Below are 25,003 nucleotides of genomic sequence, written 5' to 3' on the forward strand. Positions count from 1 at the left end.
TTGTTTAATTAATTTATTTATATGTGGTGCTGAGAATCAAATCCAGTGTCTCACACATGCTAGGCAATTGACCTACCACTGAGCCACAACTCCAGCCCCAGAATGAGACTCTTGAGATGATTTTTTTTCTCCTTTGGTATTTAAGAACCCAGGGGCTCTTAAGCACTGAGCCACATCCCCATCCTTTTTTATTTTTTAAATACCTTTATTTTATTTTATTTATTTTGATGTGTGCTAAGGATCGAACCCAGTGCCTTGCATGCGCTAGGTGTGCGCTCTACTACTGAGCCACAACCCCAGTACCACCCCCATCTCTTTTTATTTTGAGACAGAGTCTCATTAAATTGTTTAGGTTGGCTTTGAACTTGCAATCCCCTTGCCTCAGCCTCTCAAGCCGCTAGGATTATGGGCTGCTTCACCAAGCTTGGCATATTATAAAAGATATTTTTTTAAAATTAAAAAAAAATTTAGTTGTAGATGGACACAGTACTTTATTTATTTATGTGGTGCTGAGGATTGAACCCAGTGCTCGACACATGCGAAGCAAGCACTTTACCACTGAGCCACATCCCCAGCCCTTTTTTATATTTTATTTAGAGACAGGGTTTTACTGTGTAGCTTAGCGCCTCAGTAAGTTGCCGAGGCTGGCTTTAAACAGGCGATCCTCCTGCCTCAACCTCCCAAGCCTCTGGAATTACAGGTGTGCGCCACTGTGCCCTTTTCCAATTTTATTGTGAGAAAGTATCTTGCTAGGTTTCCCTGCTCTTAAACTTGTGATCCTCCTGTTGCAGGGTAGCTGAGATTACTGGCATGCATCATTGCGTCTAGCTAAAAACTCTTTTTTAAAATTTACTTCTTCACGGATTGGAGTGTGAATCCAGGGGCATTTTACCACTGAACTATATCCACGGTCCTTTTACAATTTTGAGACAGGAACTAAATTGCCAAGTCTGGCCTCAAACTTGCAATCTTTCTGCTTCTGTTTCCCAAGTCTCTGGGATTACTGATGTGTGCTGGCTAAAACTCTTTATTGAAGAATATCATGCATATACAACAGTACCCGATCACAAGTGTGCCTGTGCCTGAACTTTACACGCAGCGTGCACATAACCAGTTCAAGGACCAGAGCACCCTCGGAAGCCCACCTGGACCTGCTCCTGCTGCTCTTCTCCTGGCTATGACACACAGGGACTTTTGCCTAAGGAGACTCAAGCGCTATGCGGTCTTGTGGGCACATACATCTTAGAATTAGGAAGGATTTGTTTCCTGCCTAAAGTTACTTTGTTTTTTTTTCTTCACTTTCAGTTCTTTCTCAGAATGGAAGATGTGGGGTGTGTTTCCTGTTTTACTCTACGTAATGACACTTGACTATTTGAGTGCCCTCCCTCTTAGGAGACAGTGTAGGACCCTGTGTCCCCAATCCTCTCTCCGACGTCAGGGTCCACATTTATTCTGCTAACAAGCTGCATTGCGTGATGTGTGCAGCATGGAAAGACGTGGTGCTCTGTGTGTGGGGCAGTGTGAGAAGAGTGCCCCCAAGCCAGTTCCTGCCACTGGCTCCTCAGATACAGCTGTGCCTTTTTTATTGTTGTTCCTAAGCAGACCTATCCCAATACAAGAAGGGAGGCTGGGAGGATAGTGTAAGTTGGTCTATATACAAGTTGACTTTGGGGCTGATGTTATATAAATTTCTTTGTCAGACTCCTTCTTCCTGATTTCCCATGGAAACACCAAGGTTTCTGTGGCCCCTTTCTGAAAAGAGCTTTTCTGTGCTGGGCGCGGCAGGCAGGAGCCTGCAGAGCCCTCTGAGAGCCTGGTGCTTTACAGTGACTGCAGCAGTGTAAGGGAATGACCTGATCTCGGCAGCCAACAGGAAATGATGAAATGTGCTGTAGAATTCGACAGGGAGACGGAGGTCAGACTCACCAGCAGTGCTGGGCAGAGGCAGGTGCGGAAGCTGCTGGCAGTCGGGGGCAGGAGCGAGCCAGCTGCTGGCCAATGTGCATTTCTGGAAGGTAGACCTCCTGTAAGACAACGTTCATGGCTGGGTTTTGCCGAGCGACTGGTTTACCAGCAGTCTCACCTTGTCAGCAACCCAGGTAGTTTCGGAATTCCCGGAGGGAAGTGTCCCCTTGGGCCAGTGCTAACCGGTGTGGACCTGCCGTCCTGTGCGGTGAGTATGTTCTTGGTGGATAGGTTTTGGACAAACTCAGGAAGCTTGTGTCTTAGCATTTGGGGCTGGTTTTAGAAGGCGTGCTTGTGGCGTGACTTTGCTTTTGGTCTCAGCCTGGCTGCTGCCTCCTGCTGCTGCCTCCGGCTGCACTTTCTTCTTGCCGGGAGCTTGTGAGTTTCCGAGCTCGCTGTACTATAGGCTGGCTTGTCCCTCACTCAGACACGTCATGCTTATCACATGCTACCAGCGCCTTCCTACCAGCCACCTCTAAGCTGGAGGTCCGGAGAGAAAAGGAACAAGGAGCCTGTCCAGTTGACCGCGGTTGCTGTTTCTTGCCTGCCCAGGCTCTGAGTTGGCATGCCACCTGCGCCAGCCCCATCCCTGTCCCCCTGAGTCAGCGCTTTTTAATTTCCTTCTCAGCTGGACCCTGTGCCCTTGTTTCCATCAGAGGGGCTGCCACCAGGCCCTGTGCATGTCCTTAGCAGATAGTGAAATGTAGAAGTTTTATTATTTTATTGTCTTAATACAGAGCAGCCTCACACACACATTTTTAACTGTTTCTTTTCTGAGATGTCACACTCTGGAATTGAAAAAGCGTGGCTCCCTCTTTCCTTTATGCAGCACTGCAATTCTAATTAGAAGGTTGTTTTTTTTTTTTTTTTTAATCCCAATACTGAAGTAATCACCACTAAGCAAACTTCACTTATCAGATTACCTGTGGCCATGAATGTCCACGAGGCAGGGTTCTGTTGCTGTTCTCCAGAAAACGCCATGCTGTGTGGTCTGTGCCACTTGGAGAAGCATGTTTTGCTGCTGGGTTGGTACCTACTGTGATTCGTGTATGTCCAGTACTTTCATAGGGTCTCACAGGAATGGTTTCTAGAAACCTCTGAGGTAAAATGCATCTGTGAGACTTTAATTTGATCCGCCAGTTTTGTCTTTATTCTTATAGCTCTGTATAGTTTTTCTCAGATCCTGACCTTGACAATAAAATATACTGAATTCTAGACCAATTTTAAATGGTACATTTATGAAAATAATTAAGAGGTTTCTTAACTTCAGAGCCTGCCCTGCAGGTATGATATTTGTGTCAATAAGTAAAAATAAGCCTCCCTTTCTGTGCTTTTCTTTTTTGTACAGTATTAGTCCTTTGACTCTCCTCTACCCACAAATTCTACACATTTGGTGGCATAATTTAAAAGGCGGAACACAGTACTTAGCATTGTAGTGGCTGTTGGGATGGGTATAGCCAGGCCCCTCATCTTAACAAAGGAGTGGGACCTCGAGGTGATGTGGCTTGTTCAGGGTCCTCGGCCTGCAAGCAGAGTGAGTGTGGAGCCCAGGTCTCCCACCTTCTAGGTCGTGACCTTTCCACCCACATTATTGTCTCAAGATAGCAGTGCTTGGCTGAGTGGCACTTTCTTCTGCTCACTTTTAATTTGTTTCCTTTTCAAATACTCAGCTTTTGTTCAATAACGATTTCCCTGTAGGTACTGTTTGACACAGGGGTTTACTGAGTACTGTGTAATAAATTATATAGTGCACAGTGGAGTGCTTTTAGGACAAAGAGCATTGCGGTTTTTGCTTCTTACAGATGCATTTTCTAAAGAGTTGTCTGTTTTATAGTTTTCCTGCCTCTCCCCTCAGTCAGGTCCCCATCAAAGAGGACTTCACTGTGTGATTATCTGCTGTATGAGGGTGCCCAGCTAAGATCACAGCTTACACGGAGCAGACAGATACTCAGTTCTTATTTGAAAGAGGATTCCTCGGGATGTGAAAGGAAAACCCTGAACTTTTCTCCCCCATTTCTCAGCATTTCGGGTCCCGTAAAGATCTACCGACAGCGCTCAGAAGGCCTTGAGAGGGAATGAACAGGGTAGAACACTGTAGTGGGATGTAAAGAAAGAGTGATTTTATTTATAAAAAGAGAATTTACTCCCAGCTTCTCAGGATCTCTAAAAACAGTCTCTACAGGGGCCTCGCTCAGCCGTAGGTCACTGAGAGCGTGTGAGGCCTGGGGTTCAATCCTCGGCTCCGGGGCTCGCATTCACACAGAATTGCCTAAAAACTGAATTTGAAATCTTCTGGAAATTCAAGTACAAAAATAGAAGTGCACTGAGAACAGTAGGTGACTTCCCTTAGACCTTGGCATGCCTCCTACTGTCTGTGCAGAGCCACCGGCAGCGCCTCAGGTAGATTCATATAATGACAGGCGTTTGTATTTTCTGAAGTATTCAGTGCATATGGTGATGCTTGAGGAATTTTTGAAACAGATACATTCCAGGAAAGTGGTCATTTTCTTTCTTTCTTTCTTTCTTTTTTTTTTTTTTTAAAGAGAGAGAGAGAGAGAGAGAGAGAGGAGAGAGAGTGAGAGAGAATTTTTAATATTTATTTTTTAGTTCTCGGCGGACACAACATCTTTGTTGGTATGTGGTGCTGAGGATGGAACCCGGGCCGCACGCATGCCAGGCGAGCGCACTACCGCTTGAGCCACATCCCCAGTCCCGAAAGTGGTCATTTTCATACATGTTTTAATTGTACTTGAAATTGAATTTAATAACTTTATACCTATTTTAATTAAAGAGCTACTAGGATGAAGAGGGATACATGAGCAATATTTTTATGCAACAGGACAGAACTTCCCTCGGGAGTTCTGGTGGGCAGGATTTGTCAGCATCCTTGAAGAAGTTGACTCTTGGATGGTGAACTGGATGGTCACTGCTGGTGGTCAGTAGGCCCTGGGCTGCAGCAAGAGGACTGGGAGCCGCCCAAGGTGCGGCTCAGGTCACTTCCTTGTCTGGTGACTTGTGTCCCCCGCTAGCACTTCAGACTTGCTGCTGTCTTTTCACACATGGGGCAGCATGGGTACTGCTTGGTACCCTTTCTTTCTGTCCCCTAATTTCTACCTACATTAATGTTGTGAGACTTAGTCGTGAAGGGACAGCAGCTCTGCAGTTATAGCTTTGCTGCAGACAGGAGGTTAAAGGGTAGCCCTGGGGCTGCTGGGGCCCAGACTTCTCTGAGAAGTTCCGCTGTCTGTCAGCACACCATCGTGCCATGGGGGGGGGGTGGGGGGGTGGGGTTGTTTGCTTCCATCCCTGCGTGGGGCTTCTCTCCAGACCAGAGCTGAAGAAACTTCTCTCCGCTGCTCTAGGCCTGTGCTTTCGATATGTAAGATGGTAACTGTAAAACAGAGGTCATTGATTTGAATGAAAGAGTGAGTGGACTAGTGACTCGCAGCCTTCTGTCTGTATGGATTTTGGCTGTTGCTGCAGTGCCTGAAGCGTGCTGGAGAAGGCGCTGCAGCTGAGCTCTCTCCCAGCTCGAGGTTTGTCTTGAAGGCACCCTAGTGGTCTCGACACATTTGCATATCTCAATTGTGTCTTGATGCCCCGGACTGGCTGGGTGTCTATTTGATGTCTTCCCCAGCCCTGGGAACCTGGCACACTTTTCTCATTCGACCCCTATCATCCATGAATCATAAGAAAATGACTCTCTGTGTGGATTCATGAAGCATATTGTTCCATTTTGGGAAACAGAATCTAACAAAGTATTCTGAATTTGAAATGTGTGCCGGTGGTCATCACAGTAGTATGGGATTTAAGCGTTCTTTTTGTTAACCTAAAGCTTGGACTGTGAATTTCATAGTCTCATTTCCCATCAAGATTTGTTCTATAGTGCAATACTTCTAGGAGTGCAGGGGATGATTTCATTGGAAATGGTTACTTAACAAGACATTAATGTAATTAAGCTGAAATGTTGAACTTTCCTAAATTCCTAACATATAGTGGTGGCACTAGTTTAAGAAAGTAAATGAAGCACAGGGCAATATGGGGACAGTGAAGAGCTTTTTCTTTTCTGATTTTGGGAAGAAAAAATGGTGCAAGGCACAGTGGTCTGGCCAGCAGTACCTGTTGACTTGGAAAGCTCACCTGTGGAGGAGGTGAGCTCAGGGTCACTTAGATCCAGTCCTGCCTGTGCAGGAAGAATGTTAGAGCAAGGTCATGAAGAAAGCAGCAGACAGCTTTTAGAGGTGAAGTCTCTGCATTCTTGACATTGAACTCTGTAAGACATTAAATTTATTCTTGGGCACATCCAATAAACTGCTAAGATTGAAGACTTTGAATTGGGATAGCAGAAGTTGTACTGATGGACATTCTTTGTGAGAGGCTTTTGCAAACTGTGATTGTCCCAGCATCTCACTGCCTTTGTTGATGGACATGCTAATATCTGAGTGAGCTCCGTGCTTATTTCCAGCCATTGATTAAGTTACTACCTGGAGGGACAGTCCACCAGGATGCTGGCTAGATGGACTGATTTGTTCATTCATGCACACATACATTCATTCATGTAACCCATCCATTTGTTCTCTTGTTCACATCAGACACTGCTAGACCCTGGGATCCACAGATGGTTGAGACTGAATTCTTTCCAGGTCTGGTAGCACACATGTAATCCTAGGTGCTCAGGAGACTGAGGCAGGAGGATTGTAAGTTTGAGGCCAATGGGGGAACAGAAGAGGGAGGGAGGGAGGGAGGGAGGGAGAGAGAGAGAGAGAGAGAGAGAGAGATTTGAGTTCTTTTTTTAAAAATGTATTTTTTAGTTGTAGTTGGACACAATACCTTTATTTTACTTACTTATTTTTATGTGGTGCTGAGGATCAAACCCAGGGCCTCACATGTGCTAGGTGAGAGCCCTACTGCTGAGCCGCATCCCCAGCCCTGATTGAGTTCTTGTCTATGAAAAGTCATAGACCAATGGGGAGAACACGTCTATTTTATTTTTTTCACCCAGTAGTGGGATTGAACCCAGGGATGCTTTACAATTGAACTACATCTGCAACCCCCTTTATTTTCTGAGACAGGATCTCATTAAATTGTCAAAGCTGGCCTTGAATTTGAGATCCTCCTGCTTCAGTCTCCTGAGCTGCTGGGATTATAGGTGTGCACTGCAGGGCTTGTGTTGGGATAAGCATTTCTAAACTGCAGGGTGGGGAGTCTTCTTATAGCGCTAGAGGGACCTTATTCTTCCGTGAATAGAGGAGGTCATGGAAGACTTCTCAGTTTGGGGGTGAGTTTTGAAGAGAGGTTTTGTGAGGTAGACAGGGGAAGCAGAGGGAACAGTACATGCTTGAGAGTTTGATGTCCTCTAGAGCTGTGTTGTCCCAGTTGAGAGCTCTGGGGCTGCAGCTCTGGGGCTGTTCTTGGCTCTTTCCAGGGAAGGCTCCTCTGTGGTTTGGATCCGTTCGCTCACTGTGACCTCCAGAAGCACAGACCTGTGGAGGCCTCCGCCAGGAGGCCCCTCTTGTGCTTCCTCATGTTCATGGCTCCCGCTGCCTCCTCTGCTTCTGGTCTTGATGCTGTGTGTCACCTCCTCCGGTGTGCGCTGTTCCTGCCCTCTCTCTGTTAGAAGTACATCCTTTAGAATTCCTTCTCTGCACATTGGTTTTGGAGGTGTGTCTTTTACACGCCAGCAGTCTAGTTCTCGAGAGGCCGTGTGACCTGGTTCTGGCGGGCGTGGCTGCTGCTCAGCATGTTGAATGGCGTGTTCCAGTGCTTGCTGCCCTCGTGGCGCTGTTAGTCCAGTTGTGATCTTTTTGAAGGGCGCTGTCTTCTCCTTTGGCTGTGTTTACGATCCTCAGTGAGCCTGGGAGGTGTGCGGTGAACTGGTCTTGGTGACTCTAAAGTCTTGCTTGGCTCCTTGGACTTCTGGACTGGATTTAGTGTCTTTCAACTTTCTGAAATATTTTCTTTAAATTTTGATTTTTCCTTTTCATCAATATTTTTTCTTTCTGGAATATCATTAAATATAAGGTAGACTTCACTATTTACTAATAATCTGTTATTTCTCTTTTTTCTGTTACCTCAGAGAGAAAGCTGACTTATCTTCTTATTTATATCGTAGAGGCTTTTATATTTTGCAGTGCTGGGGATTAACCAGGTCTTCGCATATGGTAGGTGAGCTACACTCCTAGCCCCTGATTTCTGCTTTCAATTTGCTACTTTGGTGTCTTTAGATGCCCTTATTTTCTTGCCAGTTCAGTGACACGTCTATTTTTTATTTAGCTTTGAAAGTCCTTCCACAGGAGAGCTACTTAGACACCTGACTGCTGATGACAGCAACAGGGTCTAGCTGCTGCATGTCTGCTGCGCCTGCACGTTGCTGGACTTGGTCACCCAGGTGTGACTGTTGAGTGCCTGTCGCCCCAGTGCTGGGAACTGAGCAGTGAACAGGAGGAGAGAGACGATGTATAAATATATCATCTGGCAGGTGGGAGACGCAGCAGGCTGTCAGAGGCTGGGAAGGACAGGGCAGGCTTTCCTAAGAAGGGCGAGTTTGAGCACCGGCTGCCTGGTGCTGGGTGGCGGCAGACTGAACCCGGAGACACAGAGGTGCCAAGGTCAGCTGGGCCTGTTGAATTTAGGGAACCATAGGCAGCTTGGGGTGGGAGCTTGGTGCTAGAAGCAGGGGCCAGATCACAGGGACCTGTGGGTCGGGGTGGGGAGTGTGGATAACTGATGAGCAGCTCTTGGCAGGTGTCAAGTAGCTGAGGCTAAGATGGTGGGAAGTGGCCACGCTCCCGCTGGCTTAGGGTGCATTGCAGGGGTGTGGGCATGAGGTAAAGGGCAGTTGGGATGACCCACCAAGGTGTTCTCCAGAGAGGGGCAGATTGATCGGGGCTGGAGGAGCGGGAAATGGGTTTTAGCTGGTGCTTCCGGGCCAGGATGTGTGGGGAGCTCAGGGAAGAGTCAGGAGGCCTCAGCATGGGGACAGGTTTTAAAGCCACCAGAGTTTTCTAGGCTTTATTCCTGGGTAATTGTCCACTTATGTGTTTTTAAATAAGCTTAAGAGTCCAGCTGTTTAGATGTGGTTTGAAGCTACTGCAGGTCATCTTTGCACTGGCTGGCCGTTGGGCTTGTTTTCCGAGTTTCCACAGCAGTGGCTCAGATGTTCCCAGGGTTCCTCCGCCTGCCTTGGTCCAGGCCTCCCTCGGCTGCCTCCTCTTCCAGCTGCTCATGTGTCTGCCCGTGCTCCCTGCCAGCCTGCCAGGGTGCCCGTCTCCCCTCCTTCACTTCCAGTTCCCCGCCATGGGCCTCGTTTTCACTGCCATCCTGGCTCTTAGCAAGGCTTCCAGCTCTGAGGGTCATCTTTACAATTATTTTTATTTTTATTATTTATTATTTTTGGTGGTGCTGGGGATTGAACCCAGAGCCTGGTGCATGCAAGGCAAGCACTCTACCAACTGAGCTATGTCCCCAGCCCTAGAATATTTTATTTATTTATTTTAAAAGAGAGAGAATTTTTAATATTTATTTTTTAGTTCTCGGTGGACACAACATCTTTGTTGGTATGTGGTGCTGAGGATCGAACCCGGGCCGCACGCATGCCAGGTGAGCGCGCTACCGCTGAGCCACATCTCCAGCCCCCTAGAATATTTTAAATAAAGAAAATTGGGAGAAATATGTATGTGTGTATGTGTGTATATTATTATTAGAGTGTGTTAAATATATAATGTTAGAAACAACTTTTGATTTAATATTATTTTACTCAACTTTTTACAGCAAAGTTAATATTTTGTTCAAAATAATTAAAAATTTGGGATACAGGTTATTTCTCAGGTCAGTCAGACTGACACATTTTATGAAGGATCTTTGTGTGTTAGAGAGAAAAGCATTATCTTTGAGGTTAGATAGAAAGCAAGATATTTTCTTCAAGGCTTCCCAGATAATATTTGGCAAGACAGGTCTGGGAATCCGGCATTTTGTCATAAATGTGAATGTCACTGATTCTCTCCTTCATAAAGTGGCCACTGGAAATGTTTATGGGGCAGGTAGCATGTGGAAAACAAAAGTTTTCAGGGGTCAGCCAAGGCACGAGGGCTGCTCGAGCCCTGCTTGCTGAGGGCGTCTGCCCCGTGGAGGGACAGCAGGCCAGAGGGGCGGGCAGGAGTGATGGGGGGCAAGGGGGTCGGGCTTAGGGAGCCTGGCATTTCCTAAGTACCTAGTATATGCAGGCCCTCCCAGGGCTCACCTAAATTCCTCATAACTTCCCACTGATGTAAGTCAGCCATATTTATCCCCGTTTTCGGATAAGAAGGAGGCGGCTTAGAAATTGACCTGTTCCTGTCCCAGGTACCGTGGAGTTCTTGCCGCTTTCCTCATTTAAGGGAAACCTGTGATTAACTTATGCTTTGTTTTAGCTTGGTAATTTCAGAATGTTAAAGTGGGTTCTTTATTCATTTTTCCATGTTACTGGAAAATGAGAACTCAGTTTTCTGTATGGTCACACCAGGTCCAACCTGGCCCTGTGCTCTAGAGGAGAGCGCTTGGCTCCAGGTAATACCTGTGGACGGCTAGAATGATTTATTGAGAAAGTGGCACCATGTTGAACGCAGAGATGCTCACAAAATAGTTAAAAATCCCGTCTTCGTGGGGTTTGCACGACTTGTTGATGGTCTAGCTTGAGAAGTACCTGAGCGGTTCCTTTCCTGTCAGTGACGAGTCGCCGCATGTCTGTTTCCTGCTCTCCAGTCTCCTCGTGCTGGGCTGGGGGCAGGCCTGGGGGACAGGCTGTGTGCTCTGGGCTGGAAGTGCTGCTCTTTTATTGCTGGTTGGTGGGGTGGATGGAGCAGAAGTCACTCTTACGGTGACTTGCGTTACAGGCTGTACCCGTTCCTCGCACCCTGCTATTCGTAAGTCTCTGTTTCCTTCTGTCGAAGCCACAGCTTCTCAGGGCTCCGTCCAGGGCCAGCCAGACCCTGAGCCTGGCGCGCTCTTGTTTCATCACAGGTCTCTTCCTGAGATACACTCCCTACTTTCCAGATGATGAGTTCCTGCTGAAACATCAGCCCTGGTCACCCTTTCTGATCCTGTCCACATCCCCATAGTGTCCTTGCAGAACTTTTTCCTAGTGTGTGGCCATGGTGTTGGAGGAGGTTGTGCCTGTGCCCGTCAACCCTGTGGGAAGGCCCCCCCAGGTGATGGGCACCTAGCCATGGGCGTCATCCTGTGGCTGCTGCTGAATTTGAAGACCCTTATTCTCCAGAGGCCGTGCCAGGTCCCAGAGGTGTGCCATTTTATCTGCACAGCCTCTTAAGCAGATTGGATTCCATTTCACAGATGAGCAGATATTTTTCTCTGAAGTGCTTGGAACATTAGAAAGTCCTGTCTTGTGGAGAATCAAAGTTAGGGACATGGATGTGGCTCAGTGGTAGAGCGCTTGCTGAGCCTGGGTTGATCCCGGCACCACATAAGACTAAACAAAATAAAGGTATTGTGTCCATGTATAACTAAAAAAAATTAAAAAAAAAAAAAAAAAGAATCAAAGTAGCAGATTCCAGAGACTTGTCAGAGCCTGCATCCCAGCACCCCGTTCTGTTGCATTGCTCTCTTGCTGTCTCCGATCTCTTGTTTTCCACTTTGCAATTTATACCCTTATCCAGAGATGTCCCTCCCTCAAGGGTTCTGCCCCATCAGAGTGTGGGGTGGGGAAGAACCCCAGAAACTGCTGCCTGTCTGCACAGGAAAAGCATCCGCTCCTCCTCTGTGGACAAAGGACCACAGAGGCCCTTTGTGTGACAGGAAGTCCTGTGTCTAGAAGGGGTGCCTCAGAGTGGAGGGGTTCAAAGAAGCTGGAGGGGTCGACCTGGGGCCACTCTGACTCACGCTGTTGTTAATAGTGCCCTTTGTCTGTCTTGGGAACCTGCGTGGCTCCTCCACGGCTGCCCCCAGCCCCTGTTCCAGGCGGTCAGCGTTTTTCTTCTCCCTCTTCCCCCCTCACTTTTGCCCTCGTGGAGAATGCCCCCATTTTCTGGCCTGAATAAAGGACAACCTCTTGACCCATTCTATACTTTTTTCCCTTGTACTTTTGCCAAAGATTATTTTCTGAAAGATTATTTTCTGATTCTTCTGGGTCTATGTAGTTTTTTTTTTTTTTTTTTTTTTTTTTTTTTTTTTTTTGGTGCTGGGGATCGAACTCAGGGCCTTGTGCATTTGAGGCATATCCCAGCCCATGTGTAACTTCTGTTTTAGGGGTTTTTATTTTTGGTGCCGAGGATTAAACCCAAGGATGCTTAATCATCGAGCCACATCCCCAGCCCTTGTTAAATATTCTGTTTAGAAACAGGGTCTCCTGAGTTGTTTAATGCCTTGCTAAGTTGCTGGGCTAGCTTTGAACTTGCAGTCCTCCTGCTTCAGCCTCCAGAGCTGCGCTGTCACGCCCGGCCTTTTTAGGGTTTACGTGTAGTTCTTGAATGGGAAACTCTGCAGCTTAAGGAAGAGGCACCCACGAGGAAGGTGCATCTGACTGAGAGGGGATCTTCAGGAAGTGCTCCATGTGACATAACAGCTGGCCCCGGGGGTGCCCCTCAAAGACTGGCACAAAGGGGAGCAGAGACTCGAAAGTGTAGGGAATAAAGATGAAATGCAGTCCCGAATCAGTATTCCAGTCCTCTACAGCCTTGTCACCTCTCTTGTCACTTTGGGGGACTGTGGTTAGGATGTGAAGACACCCTGAAGTGAGGGGGTCCTAGTGTGCTCAGTCCTGACGCCCGGCCTGATGTCAGGGGAACGAAGCATGTGCACATGTGTGTGATTCAGGAGGGCTTCTGAGCCCGTGTGGGAGCACCTCGGCGGCACGTGTGGCAGAGCTGGGGGGCTCCCTGCTGTGCGATGTCGGTGAGTTGAAAGCACTGTTCCCACAGCCCTCAGTGAGTGGCTGCGTGTGGCAGCCTGGGCAGTCAGGTGGCTGAGTGTGGCGGCCTGGGCAGTCAGGTGGCTGCTCCTGTCTGTGGGCAGGAGGAGCTTCTGTCTGACGTGCCTCACTGGAGCTGAGATTTTTTTGAGATCTCTGACCGTGGGCATAGTCTCCATGTTCAGAACAGGAGAAAATCAAACTGCAGAAACGCAGTGTACCCAGCAGGCGGGTTAGAACCGGGAGGAGGGGGCGGAGCGATGGTGGGGGTCAGTGTTCACCAGGAGTGAGCAGGAAGGAGTGGGCATCAAGGACTGGCAGTACTGCTTCTGTGGGGCTCTGAGGCTGGGATGAAGATGGAGCAGCGGCCAGCGCCAGACAGTGGGTGGTGGGTTCCGAGCCAAGGACCGAGGAGGGCTGACCCATGAGGGACTGCTCTTCAGGTTTCTGGTGTGTTATCCCATTAATGCAGATACCAGCTCAAAGGAGGAGCCTGATTCTGTGATGACCGGCAGGAGCCGAGGCAACGAGGCCTGGGCAGGTCTGGAAGGTCTGGATGATGAGGTGCTATTGTGTGGGTTTCTGGAGGTGCTTTGGCCCCTACAGGGTAAGGGGAACCCAGAGGGACCTCTCCCAGTCCTACAATGCCAGGTGGCCTGCCAGCCACTCTCTGAACTTCAGGAACCCCACTATGGAGGAATTCCTTCCTGGAATTCCTATGGAGGAGATTCCCCGTGAAGGAGGAATAGCATTTCTCCTTGTTTATTTCAAACACACGCATCTTCTACAGACCAGAGGCTGCCGGGCCTCGGCCCCTCCCACCCTTGTCCCTGCCAGCCTGCTTCACTGACTTGGCTCATCAACGTGGTTAGGATTGGTTCAGACATCCAGTCACCCGGCAAACATTTGAGTGTCCATCTATAATAGGCCCTCTAGGGAGGCAGGGGAGAAAATGCCAACCCTCGCCCCTGACGTTCACATGTGATCAGTGTCTGTGTGCAGTTTTGCTTATGCCTAGTCTCAAATGCAGAACGGCTCACCTGCTGTCCTTTATGGTGGCCATGCAGTGTCCATTCTTCAGTTTACCCTGGTGTCCTTGGTGTTTGAACTTGTAAGTTATCTCCAAATGTCTGCTACTGGGATGAACAATCTGTTCCAGCTCTTTTCCCTTGGGACTTATTTTCTCAGAGCGTGTAGTCCCCACAGGGGACTGCGGGGTCAGAGGTTGGTGGCTGTTAGCTGCCTTGTTCTGTGTTTCCAGATTTTTCCATGAAGGCTGTCATCAGTGTTGAAACACCTTCCTACTCCCTCCAGCCCCACCCAGCTGGCATTGTCAAGTTCACTTGTATTTTTACAAGTTGTTTCCATTTGTTGAGGAAGTTGTGCTCTCTCTGCCACACAGCAGTTGGTTGTGTTGTATTAGGCTACGTCATCCCCCAGGAACAAGCGGACCCCAGATTTCAGAGACCAAACACAGATGTCTTTATTTTCGCTCTGCAGTCTCCTGTGCTGTGGCTGAAGTGCCGTCGCACGCAGCCACCCAGGGGCTGGCCTGCCTCAGGAGCCCGCTGTCCTGCAGCTGCCCCTCGAGGCCTGCTCAGTGGCTGGGACAGCAGCAGGAAGGAGAGGGCCCGGACTCTGTGCAGCCTTTCCACCTGGCATGTGACCCAGACAACTGGCCCAGCCTGGCTGAGCAGCTGGGACTTCCACCGCTCTGGCTTGGCGCGCTCTCCTCCTCTTTGTCCCTCTCAGCTTCTAAGACAGTGGAATTGGATCCCCAGTCTTGGTGTCCGTCTTTAGAATATTTTTGGTGATGAGATTTTATCAGCTGTGTCTTATTCCTTTCTTTGCTTTCTACATTACGTCGTGTTATGCAAAGGTTCAAATAATTACATGTTTGGAGCATATTCTTGTTTTTCTCTGATATCTTTTTTTTTTTTTTTTTAAACATTACAAACTCATCTTCTCAATGCCAGAGAAGAACTGTTTTCTTTGAGTTGCTTAAAATGGATCTTATTTAGTTCCCAGGATGCTTCAAGTTAATCCAAGTATGTAATGGCAGGTCAGTGTAATCCAAGGTAACTTTGGTCCCTCGTGATGCCTGTTTGTTCTGAAACATTAAACTTACATGCACAACATCGCCATACTCCCTAGGATCAAAGCACTCAAACGACTTAGGAGTAGCTTGTCTGGGTGGAGGGCGTCAGTGAAAGACAGACCTTCCCCGTGCCTGGGATTAGGATGATGACTGCTCTCTTGCTTCTTCTGTTCAACATTGTGTCAAAGGTTCCAGCAGGAAAACTAGGCAAGAGGAAAAAATAAAAGGCGTATAATTGGAAAGGAAAAAGTTAATCTGTCTCTGGTGACAGGTGGCACGATCTTATATAGAGAAGTCTTCCTTAAACTTGTAGTCCACCAAAACCTAATAGGTTTAGTATCCTTTATCCAGAATGCTTGGGGGAAGAAGTGTTTCAGGGTTTGGAGTTTTATAGATTTTGGAATATTTGCGTGGACTTTATTGGTTGAGCATCCTTCACCTGAAAAACCAGTATCTGAAGTGCCCTCAAATCAAGAGCTTTTTGAGTACCAACGTGACACTCCTCAAATTTCAGATTTTATATATTTGAAGTAGGGATGCTCAACCTGTATTAGAACTAGTACAAGTTCGGCAAGATTGCAGAATACAAGGTGTGACGGTACACACCTAAAATCCCAGCAACTCGGCTGAGGCAGAAGGATCACAAGTTTGAGGCCAGCCTCAGCAACTTAAGTGAGGCCCTAAGAAACTTAGTGAGACCTTGTCTCAAAGTAAGAAATAAAAGGGCTGAGGATGTGGCTCAGTGGTTAAATGCCCCTGGATTCAATTCCGAGTATAAAAAAAGAAAGCCAACAAGCCAGTTTGGAAATTCCTAAAATTCAGGGACCTAGAGTACTTAAAACAGTTTTAAAGAACCAAAATAAAGTTAGAGTACCCACACTTTCAAATTTCCAAATTTTTACCAATCTTTTGTGCTCTAGACAGTGTGGTACTGGCATGGATGAACACACAGAGCAACGGGGTAGAATTGAGAGTGTGTAACAAAACTCCTGTATTTGTGGTCAGTTGATTTTGGCAAGACACTGAGCCGATTCAGTGGAGGGAATGATAATCTTCAACAGGAGGTGCCAGGTTGACTAGATGTCATATGAGAGGAGCCAGTTTGAATCTCTGCCTCATGCTGTGCATAAACTGAACTCCACATGGTAGACCAGAGACCTCAGCCAGGCTCTGTGGTATGTGCTCAGAGGCTGAGGTAGGAGGATCACAGGTTCAGGGCCAGCCTGGGCAACATAGCTGACCTTCATCTCAAAAAACAAACAAGGCTGGGCTGGGGCCGTGGCTCAGTGGTAGAGCGCTCGCCTTACATGTGAAGGGCCCTGGGTTCGATCCTCAGCACCACATAAAAATAAACAAATGAAAGTAATGTGTACAACTACAACTAAAAAAAAATATTTCTTAAACAAAACAGGGCTGGGGTGTGGCTCAGTGGTAGAGCACTTGCTAGCATACACGAGGCACTAAGTTAGATTCTGAGCACTGCATATAAATAAATAAAGGTCCATTGACAACTAAAAAAAGAAAAATTATTAAAGACTTAACTGGATCAGAGACCTAAATGCAAGCGTGAAACCTGTAAAACTCTCAAGAATAAAATATTGACGTAAATCTTTGTTACCTCGAATTAGATGATGATATCCTAGATATAAAGCCATCAACATCAAAACACAGAAAGCAAAAGAAAACATGGATCAGTTGAACTTCGTAAAAATTAACCTTTCTGCTTCCAAGGATGCTGTCAAGAAAGTGAAAAGGCAAGTCACAGCACGGAAGGAAACACTCTGAAGTCACACATTGATCCAGGACTCTTAAAACTCAACAATGAAAAACAGACAATTAAAAAACGAGCAAAGGATCTAAAGAGAGACCACTCCAAAGATAGTGTTCAAATGGCAGTAAGCACAGGAAAACGTCAGTGTCATTAGTCATCAGGGCAACGCAAACCAGAATCAGTGAATCAGACGGTCATGAGAAGAACGAATGCTGGTGAGGACGTGAGAAATCGGAAGCCTCACGCATCGCTGGCAGAGTGGTGCATCCACTGTGGAAGACGATCTCTGCACGTCGGGAGCCCCCGACTCTGGGAAACAGCAATTCCTCTTGTAAGTTTCTACCAGAAAGAAATGAAAGACACGTGTCCACAAATTCTCGTGGTCTTCTTCATACTGCCCCACAGTGGTAATGGGTAAATAAGTTGTGGTGTGTCCATTCAATGGAATATTCTCTAGAAACGAAAGGAGTGAAGTATTGATAAGGCTGCAGCAGCCTGGGCCTCACAGACATTGTGCTTAATGAAAGACGCCAGTCACACAAGGCCACACTGAAATGTCCGGAACAGGCAAATCTGGAGACAGACAATAGATCGGTGGTTGCCAGGGCCCTGGGTGACTGCTAAAGGGGGTGAAGCTTCTTTTAGGATGACAGAAGTATTCTAGAATTAACCTACAAATCACCATGTGCAAGCCAGGCACAGTGGCGCATGTCTGTAATCCCAGTGGCCTAGAAGGCTGAGGAAGGAGGATCACAAGTTCAAACCCAGCCTCAGCAAAAGCGAGGCTGTAAGCACCTCCACGAGACCCTGTCTCTAAATAAAATACAAAATAAGGCTGGGGATGTGGCTCAGTGGTCGAGTGCCCCTGAGTTCAATCCCTGGTCCCCCCCTCCAAAAAAAACCAAAAAAAACAAATCACCATGTGTATCGTAAGTGGCTGGATTGTGTGTGAGTTCTATCTTAAAGCTGTTAGTGAAATAGCAGAACTTCCTAGTGCTCAGTGCTCAGCCGTTGGCCCTCCTGAGCAGCTCTCCTGGCTACGCCATTTCATTTCTTTGTCTATTCTGGACAGACTTACACGAGGCCCTTACAGCCAGACTCCTGGGCACCCTGCATCCAGGGTGGTGCAGAGCTGTAGGGGACTTGCGCAGTGGTCCACGGTGGTGTGTGTTTGGGGGGTCAGTTTCAGACTTTGGCCCTTTTTAGTGGAGTCTGCAGGGACTCAGGACAGGATCTGTGGCTCGGGAGTGAAGCACCTGAGGAAGTTGTCCCCAGGAGCCAGTGAGAGTAAGGGGACAGAAGGAGCATTTTTCCAGGACCAAAGGTTTCCCTTCCAGCAGTGGCCACAGTTAGTTACAGGAGATGAAGAAAGCTGACAGCCATCAGCCCGGCCCCTGCACAGTGCCATGAACATGAGGCCTTTGAAAAGACTGTTCGTCTGGGCCAATGTCAGTTTTCTTTAAGGTAAAATCATGGAAAAAAACTGTGAAATCCAATTTAAGTTTAATTAGCCAGAACAGAAGCAGTGAACAAACCCTGCTGAGCATAAAAACCATCAGGAGACCTTTTCATTGTAGGTACAGAATTTCACTCTTTTTGAACCTTCTAAATTGTCTTCCAGGATGAAACCCGAGGCCTCAGGGCAGGGGAGGCCAAGGGGGTGCTGTGCCAGCTCCAAGGGAAGCCCAGGGGTGAGCGGGGCTGCCCTCCCCAGGCCATGCTTGTGAGGGCACTGTGTCCCGGTCCTCTGGCCAGGCCTGCATTCTGGGGGCACACTTCCTACCTGACTGGCTGCCCTTAGAAACTGGCCTGCTCTCCCAGCTTTCATCATCCATAAAAGAGGAGCGGACACCGAGCTCAAAGTGCTAGAAGTGCCTAGTGCACGTGCCTCTGTGCGCAGCCCACACCCCTTAGGCAGAGCCCCAGTTCCCAGCTTCTGCTCAGAGACGAAGACAACACAGGCCCACAGCCTCGCGACTCTCTGCAAGCCACTTCTTTCCTTTCATTGCAGAGTTGGAAAACCTATTTTTGGAGTAAAATGACTGTTCGAATGACTGAGTAGTGGAGAGCGAGTTTGAGTTTTTACAAGCACGTGCTTCCATGTAGCTGTAGTCTGTCTCCCCTGAACAGCCGGCTGCATCACAGGGGCTGGGTGCAGGTGCGAAGCCCACTAGGAGCGCCTCAGCCTCCACGGAGCAGGCGCCTGGTGCGCAGGCAGGAGGACTGAGGTCAGGAGTCTGTGACGGTTCTGCTGTGCAGCCTCCTCCTGCAGGTCATCAGAGTCCTGCTCATGCCCTCCTCCCACTGCAGTCTCCAAAGAGGCAGGAACACGCAGGCACTCAGGACACCTGAGTGACCCAGTGAGAGACCGCAAGAGGCAATGATAGTGACCTGTCATTTGGCCTAACTGCTGGACAGGGCTTGTCCCTCCCTCTGGTAGTGGGTGAGGAGACGGAAGCTGCTGGGAAGTGACTTGTAAAAGCCAGGTTTCCCGACTCACCCTCCCACTGTGCGTTCTGCCCCTCAGCCTGGAAAGCAAAGTAGTTACATATTTCTCATAAAAACCCTCCCTGGGGGTGCGCATGGCTCCCCACATGGCTGGCCCTCTAGGAGCTGGAGGGCACCGTGGCCGAGAGGCACGCTCTGGTTCACCTAGTGCGGACGTAAGTGGGTCGCCGTGGATCATTTCTCTTTCAAATCTTTAGACTGTTCCTGTTCATTTCCTTGCACTGCTGTTTGCATTCTCACATTAATATCCGGCTTGAAAACTGTGTCCTTTTTGTCCTTTTTAAAGTAACTCTATTTTAAATCTGTGGAACAGTGACTCAATATTTAGGTTGGAAAATCTTCAGGCCGAATCTCCATATTCCCAGGGTCCTTGCCAACCAGATGTCTAAAGAAACATTGCTGTACAGTCAGCCTAAGGCACAGATCTGTCAGCTGACATGTTTTGTTATGTAAGAAAAAAGGATGCTGGGGACATTTCTGACCATGCTGTGAGCGGCAGCCCTTCACCAGTTCCATCCTGGGGGTGAACCGACAGCTGAGACCTTGTGACTGTGGGCCTCCTCCTACCTTTGCTGTTGGTTCTCTGTACCCTGAGGCTGCCACACCCCAGAGCATATCTAAAATGACCAGACGCCTGGCCATCAGCTTGTCTTCTTGCACTGTTAGGTCTAAAAGTTATTTTAGGGGCAGTAGTCATTTCAAGGGGCAAACAGTTATTGTAATGGTTACTGCATGCACCCACACCCACTATTTCTTTTATATTTCTCCCAAACAGTGTTTTTTTTCACAATACCTTTATTCTATTTATTTTTATGTGGTGCTGAGAATCCAGCCTGGACCTCGCACGTGCTAGGCGAGCGCTCTACCACTGAACTACAGCCAGCCCACAAACAGTATTTTTTTTAATACTGACTTCTCTACCTTCAGGATCCAGGGCCGACAGCATCTCCTCTCCTCCCTTCCCTGGCCTCCCTGCTCACTTCCTGAGCGCCCGATTTGGGTCCCACATAGATGAGCAGAGCAGAAGCCCTTCCTCATGGAGCTCCAGGTGGAGGACGAGGAAGACATGCTATGGGAGGCCTGGCAGGGGTGGCCCACAGGAGGCAGAGAGGGGTTCAGAATTGCTTGAACCAAGCCAGCAGAAGCCCCCAGGGGTCCATGTCTCTGACTGGCCTCTAAATGGTGTGGGACCCCTGGGGTTCTGGACCTTCCTGCTTCCTGGAGCTGTGTTGGGTAGAGAAGGCTCAGGCCATGTTCCTGCTCCTCACCCACAGGGGGCTTTGAAGGGACAGTCGAGGTGGGGGCCACATAGGGCTTATGGTAGGGGTGCGTGTGACTGTTGAAAGCCTTGGGTGTGCTGGTGTGTGTCCAACCCCTCCTTGTACAGGACTCAGGGCAGGGCCACATATGCATGCACACACAGCAGCTCCTGAGCACAGGCTTGCGGATGATTGTGCCAGGAAATCTAGTCCAGGGGTCAGTGGTAGACATTAAGGGTGAGACAGAAGTTGCAAGAACGAGGTCATTTTGTTCCTTAAACTCATGCGTTGTCATTACTCCTACTGTCTGGGTGGTCTTGGCGTCACCCTCTCCCCTGGGCTCCTGCAGTAGCTGTCTGCCCTCTGCAGACACTCCAGCAGCCTCCCTGGCCGTGGTGTGGGCTCTTCCTTTTGCCTGGGCTGGAGGCCCAGGCGGCTCCTCCTCCCAGATCATTTCAGGTGTCAATGTCATTCTGTCCCAGTCATTCTGTTTAAAGCGCCTCTTCTCGGCTTCCTCCTGGTCCCTTTCTCCCACCCTTTTCCTTGCCTTCTTTCTCTGCCTAGCAACTTCTCTGTCAGTCACCTGTACTAGAACACACACTCCACAGGTGCAGGGATTTCTGTTTTTTTCTGTACCTGGTGGATTCCCCAGGATGTACTTGGTTGGGGAAACATCCCCAGAATGTTCTTGGCTGCATGGATTCCCAGTGCTGGGTGTGGGAAGAATGGAAAGTAAACAGAGGCTGGGTAGATGACCAGTGTGTGCCCAGTAAGTGTATGCTAACTTAAAGGAAAACCGCCTCTTCATTTGTTTATTTAAAAATCATCTGTTTTGACACCAGGTGCACAGTATGTATTCTCACTTATGACTTCCAGCAAGTCCATCCTTTGCCTGTGCTCCCAGCCTCCCCTCAGGTCGTTGGAGTCTGAGCAGACTGAAAGATCACCTGCCTTAGGAACAGGGAGATCCAAGGTCCAAGGAGGCTGTGCCCTGCCCCCAGGCATTCTGCACGGCCTCACTAATTATGCCAGAGCCAGCGAAGGGAGCCTCTGCGAGTCATTGCCAGACAAGAGGCAGGTGCCTCCCTGTAATCCCTGAGCTAAGCCTCAGGTCATCCCCACTTTGGGTGAAGACTGAATTATCTCGGAGACCTGTGCACTCACTGGACACTCGCACTCCCACCATGGCTATTAAACTTGAAGGCTGAGGGTCCTGTGGAGCCCTTCTGGAACCTGCTCCCCAGGACACACATTGATGTTGCTGCCTGCAGAAGGTCTGGTGCACCTGGTGATAGCATGTTCTCGTCAAAGGAAGTAGTTGTCCCTCCTTGAAGTTGGTGTGCATTTGGGTGGTTTCCTGGCGTTTTGGTAACAAGACAAATTGAAATTTCAGTGATTATGCAACTTAGTGAGTAATTTTTGTTGTAAAAGATTGAAAAACCAGGCTTACAGAATTGATTTTCAGGGGCTGCCAAAGTACAAGTCGTTGAAAGGGCTCAGCCAGCAGCAGAGCTTGTTCTCCACAGGTGTCTTGGAGCTCTGGCTCCAGACCTGGGGTGGGAGGGGACCTGGTGTGTTCACAGGGTTGCAGGCAGAGGGGCAGTTGGTACCCGAGAGTGTTTTTTTTTTTTTCCCTTTTTTTTTTAAATGGCGAATGAGAGAAGAGATGCTGCAAGTTAGGGCAGGGAAAAGGGAACGGGGCGGAGGGGCATGTCCTGGGTACAGCAGTCACTGAGCAGCTAGCTGCAGGTTCTGTGCAGGCACCAGGGCAGCCAGGTGACTTGAGTATGGTCCCTAGGAGCTGACGGCTTGCTTGGGGAAGCAGCAAAGTGGCCAGGTATGGGCACTGTGTAGGACTGCATCGGCATGGAAGAGGAGGGGTGAGGTTCCAGCCCGGCCTTGCAGCTGACAGGAGTGGACTAGGAAGGGAAGTCAGGCCACAGCGTGCCACACGTGAAGTGCGGGAGGTCAGGGGCGAGCAGGTAGGGCAGGCATGAGTGGGAGGCCCCGAGGATTTCCTGTGTGAGGCTGCAGGTGTAGTTAGAGGTGGTGCGGGGAGACCAGATCCAAGGTGGGGGGTGTTCACACAAGCCAAGAAGGGGAGCACGGCATTGCGCACAGCTGCAGCTGGAAGGTAGAAGCCATGCCGTTGTTCTTGAGATTCACTGATTTGAACACTGGGTTTGGCACACTCTAGGGCCCTGGTTATTGTTTTGAATTTAGTTTGCTCTTATTAAGGGCCTCAGTGCTCCTGATGAATGTTCATTTCTGTACTCCCAGCCCAAAACATAAGATCTTATTCATGTGATAAAATTAGAGAAAAGTTCAAAGCTGCCTTTTTACTCCTGTTTGCCTCACGTTTCTGCAGTAGGGGAAATGCCTGGAAGACAAGTGTGTTAAAGAACGGGCTGTGCTCCAGCACTGAGGGGAACAGGGTGAGTCAGTGTAGCTTTTTGCTGGTATTTGAGTATCCGGTTTATTTTTAAACAGCTCTGCGCAACTGGAGTTTCTTTGGTGGTTTCTGTTACCATGGCTCCATAATATTTCTTCAAATCTGCTTCTTCATACTTTCACACACTTGAGCATCAACTTTACAACCCTTAGACTCAGAACCTCTTGTTCATAATGTCCATGTTCCTCCAGTTGTGACGGCAGTTTTCTCCACAAGGGAGGGGTTGGTTGTTTCAGTCACCTACAGAGGTTGGGAGAGGGAGGGTTGGCTCTGTGATGGCCCAAGCAGTGGGCATGGGCTGGGGGCTCCACTGGAGTTTGAGTGGACAGGTCATGTCCTCTGCAAGCAGCCACTTCCACTCCCAGGTTCATGGTGGGAGAACAGGTTGCGTGGGCCTCATGGGTACAACCACTGTGCAGTGTGGTCCAGACAGCCAAGAGACCCTTGGTTCTCGGGCATCATCAAGCATGAGTATAGTTTTGTTCTCTTGATCTTGTTCAGTAATTTGTTTTTGGACTTGACTGAGACTTCCACTTTGGGCAGATCCATTGCTTCAAGAATCTGTAGTCTAAAGAAAAACCATGTTGGTCTTGTTATTCTCTGGCCATGTTTGCCTTTCCCGTTCTTCCAGGCATTTGGGATCATTCTAGGAGATTCTTCTCTGCATTTCAGTGCTTTGAGAAATGTGAATTTACTGAAGAATTGTTCAGGGTTTAAAGAAAGCCCCAAGAATGCATGGAACCGTAGAGCTAGTTTGTGTCTAATCTCTTGAGGTCTGTGACCACCTCCACTTGAGTGATTCCTGATGCTTGAAAATTTTGAGTGTAGTTGACTGATGTATTTCCTGACAAAGTTGGCTCTCCTGGTGCAGAGGGGATTTGAAGAACAGAAGCAATGCAAACATGTGGCCTTCTAGAGGTGTGTGCTTCTGGGATGTTCTGGAGGCAACAGGAGGCTCCAGATGGGGAGGGCTTCTGACTTGATGGGCTGCACCACTGGCTGTTGAGCAAGAATTGACATTCTGCCTTTGTTTGTTTATTTTTTTAAGGATTGGCTCTTTAAGGATCACCAAAAAAAATTGTTTCACTCTTAGCTCAAGAAATGTCTTTGGTTAATTTGAGTCTGTCTTTTTTTTTTTTCTTTCCTGTGTTATCCAAGAGTTGTTAATATATAGCCTTCATGAGTGAAATCGATAGTGTGATTACTGTAAAGTTCCTGACCCTGATGCGCTTTTCTAAAGTCAACACTTTACTCTTCAAAGACCTCAGCATGTGTCTGCCAGTTTGACGGGCAGGGAGGACCTGTCACTGTGGGTGAGGGGCCTGCTGTAGACAGCACCAAGCCCTGCGGTGGTGTGTGCTCTGAAGAAGCCTGGGAAGAGTTAGGATGAGAGCAGCGGGTTAGAATGGTGGCGGTGGGCTAGATTAGAGAGGATGGTCAGGGAGTGTCCCTGAGGAATGGCCCAGTGGTCTCGGGGAGCCAGCCATGCAGTTTCTCCAGGGAAAAGCATTCCAGGCAGAGAACAGCATGTGCTTGTGTCCCAGAGTTCTGAGGTGGCGAGGTAACAGTGGGACGATCGCCGTGCTGGAGCAGAGCAGGACCAGCAGGAGAGGAGCATGGAGGGGACCCGTAGGAGGGCAGGCAGAGCCGGCCCCGAGTGACCTGCCACAAGGGGAAGGAATCGGGGTTTAACAGTGACGCAGTGCATGTGGAGCAGGAAGGTGATGTGATTTGAGTGCCTGCACAAGTTACCATGAGGAGACTAGAAATTATAAAGGAGGGTGGGTTTTCCTGCCTAACGTTGATATTCCTCCGGGAAACATCAAACTTGTACTTTCATTTTGCTTTGAAAATGTGAAGTTATTGACATATAACTACCTGTATCTGTTATGATTCGGGACTCTGCAAAGTTTTCTGGGCTCATTTGGAAGAGTGTTGTGTCATTAAACAATAAGAGCGGCATGATCTGTGTGGTCCTGGTAATTTAAAACAGTATTTATAGCATGTAAAATAGTTCTTAGTCTAGCCAGTAGCTGGACAGTTACGAAGT

At 48.4% G+C, this 25,003-nt stretch overlaps 1 protein-coding gene across 3 annotated transcripts in view; it reads left to right on the forward strand.

The window, feature by feature from the left end:
* Pacsin2 (protein kinase C and casein kinase substrate in neurons 2) overlaps positions 1-25,003 on the forward strand; it is a 113,221-nt gene that overhangs the window by 46,153 nt on the left and 42,065 nt on the right. Inside the window, exon 1 of one of the 3 annotated variants that reach the window (XM_026394311.2) lies at positions 1,917-2,173. The exons of the other annotated variants lie outside the window; for them this stretch is intronic. The gene's annotated coding sequence lies outside the window, so the exon portion shown is untranslated. Of the gene's footprint in view, positions 1-1,916; positions 2,174-25,003 lie in introns of those variants that run through there. 3 annotated transcript variants of the gene reach the window in all.

The sequence above is a fragment of the Urocitellus parryii genome, chromosome 5 (assembly GCF_045843805.1).
Source record: "Urocitellus parryii isolate mUroPar1 chromosome 5, mUroPar1.hap1, whole genome shotgun sequence".
Lineage (NCBI taxonomy): Eukaryota > Metazoa > Chordata > Mammalia > Rodentia > Sciuridae > Urocitellus > Urocitellus parryii.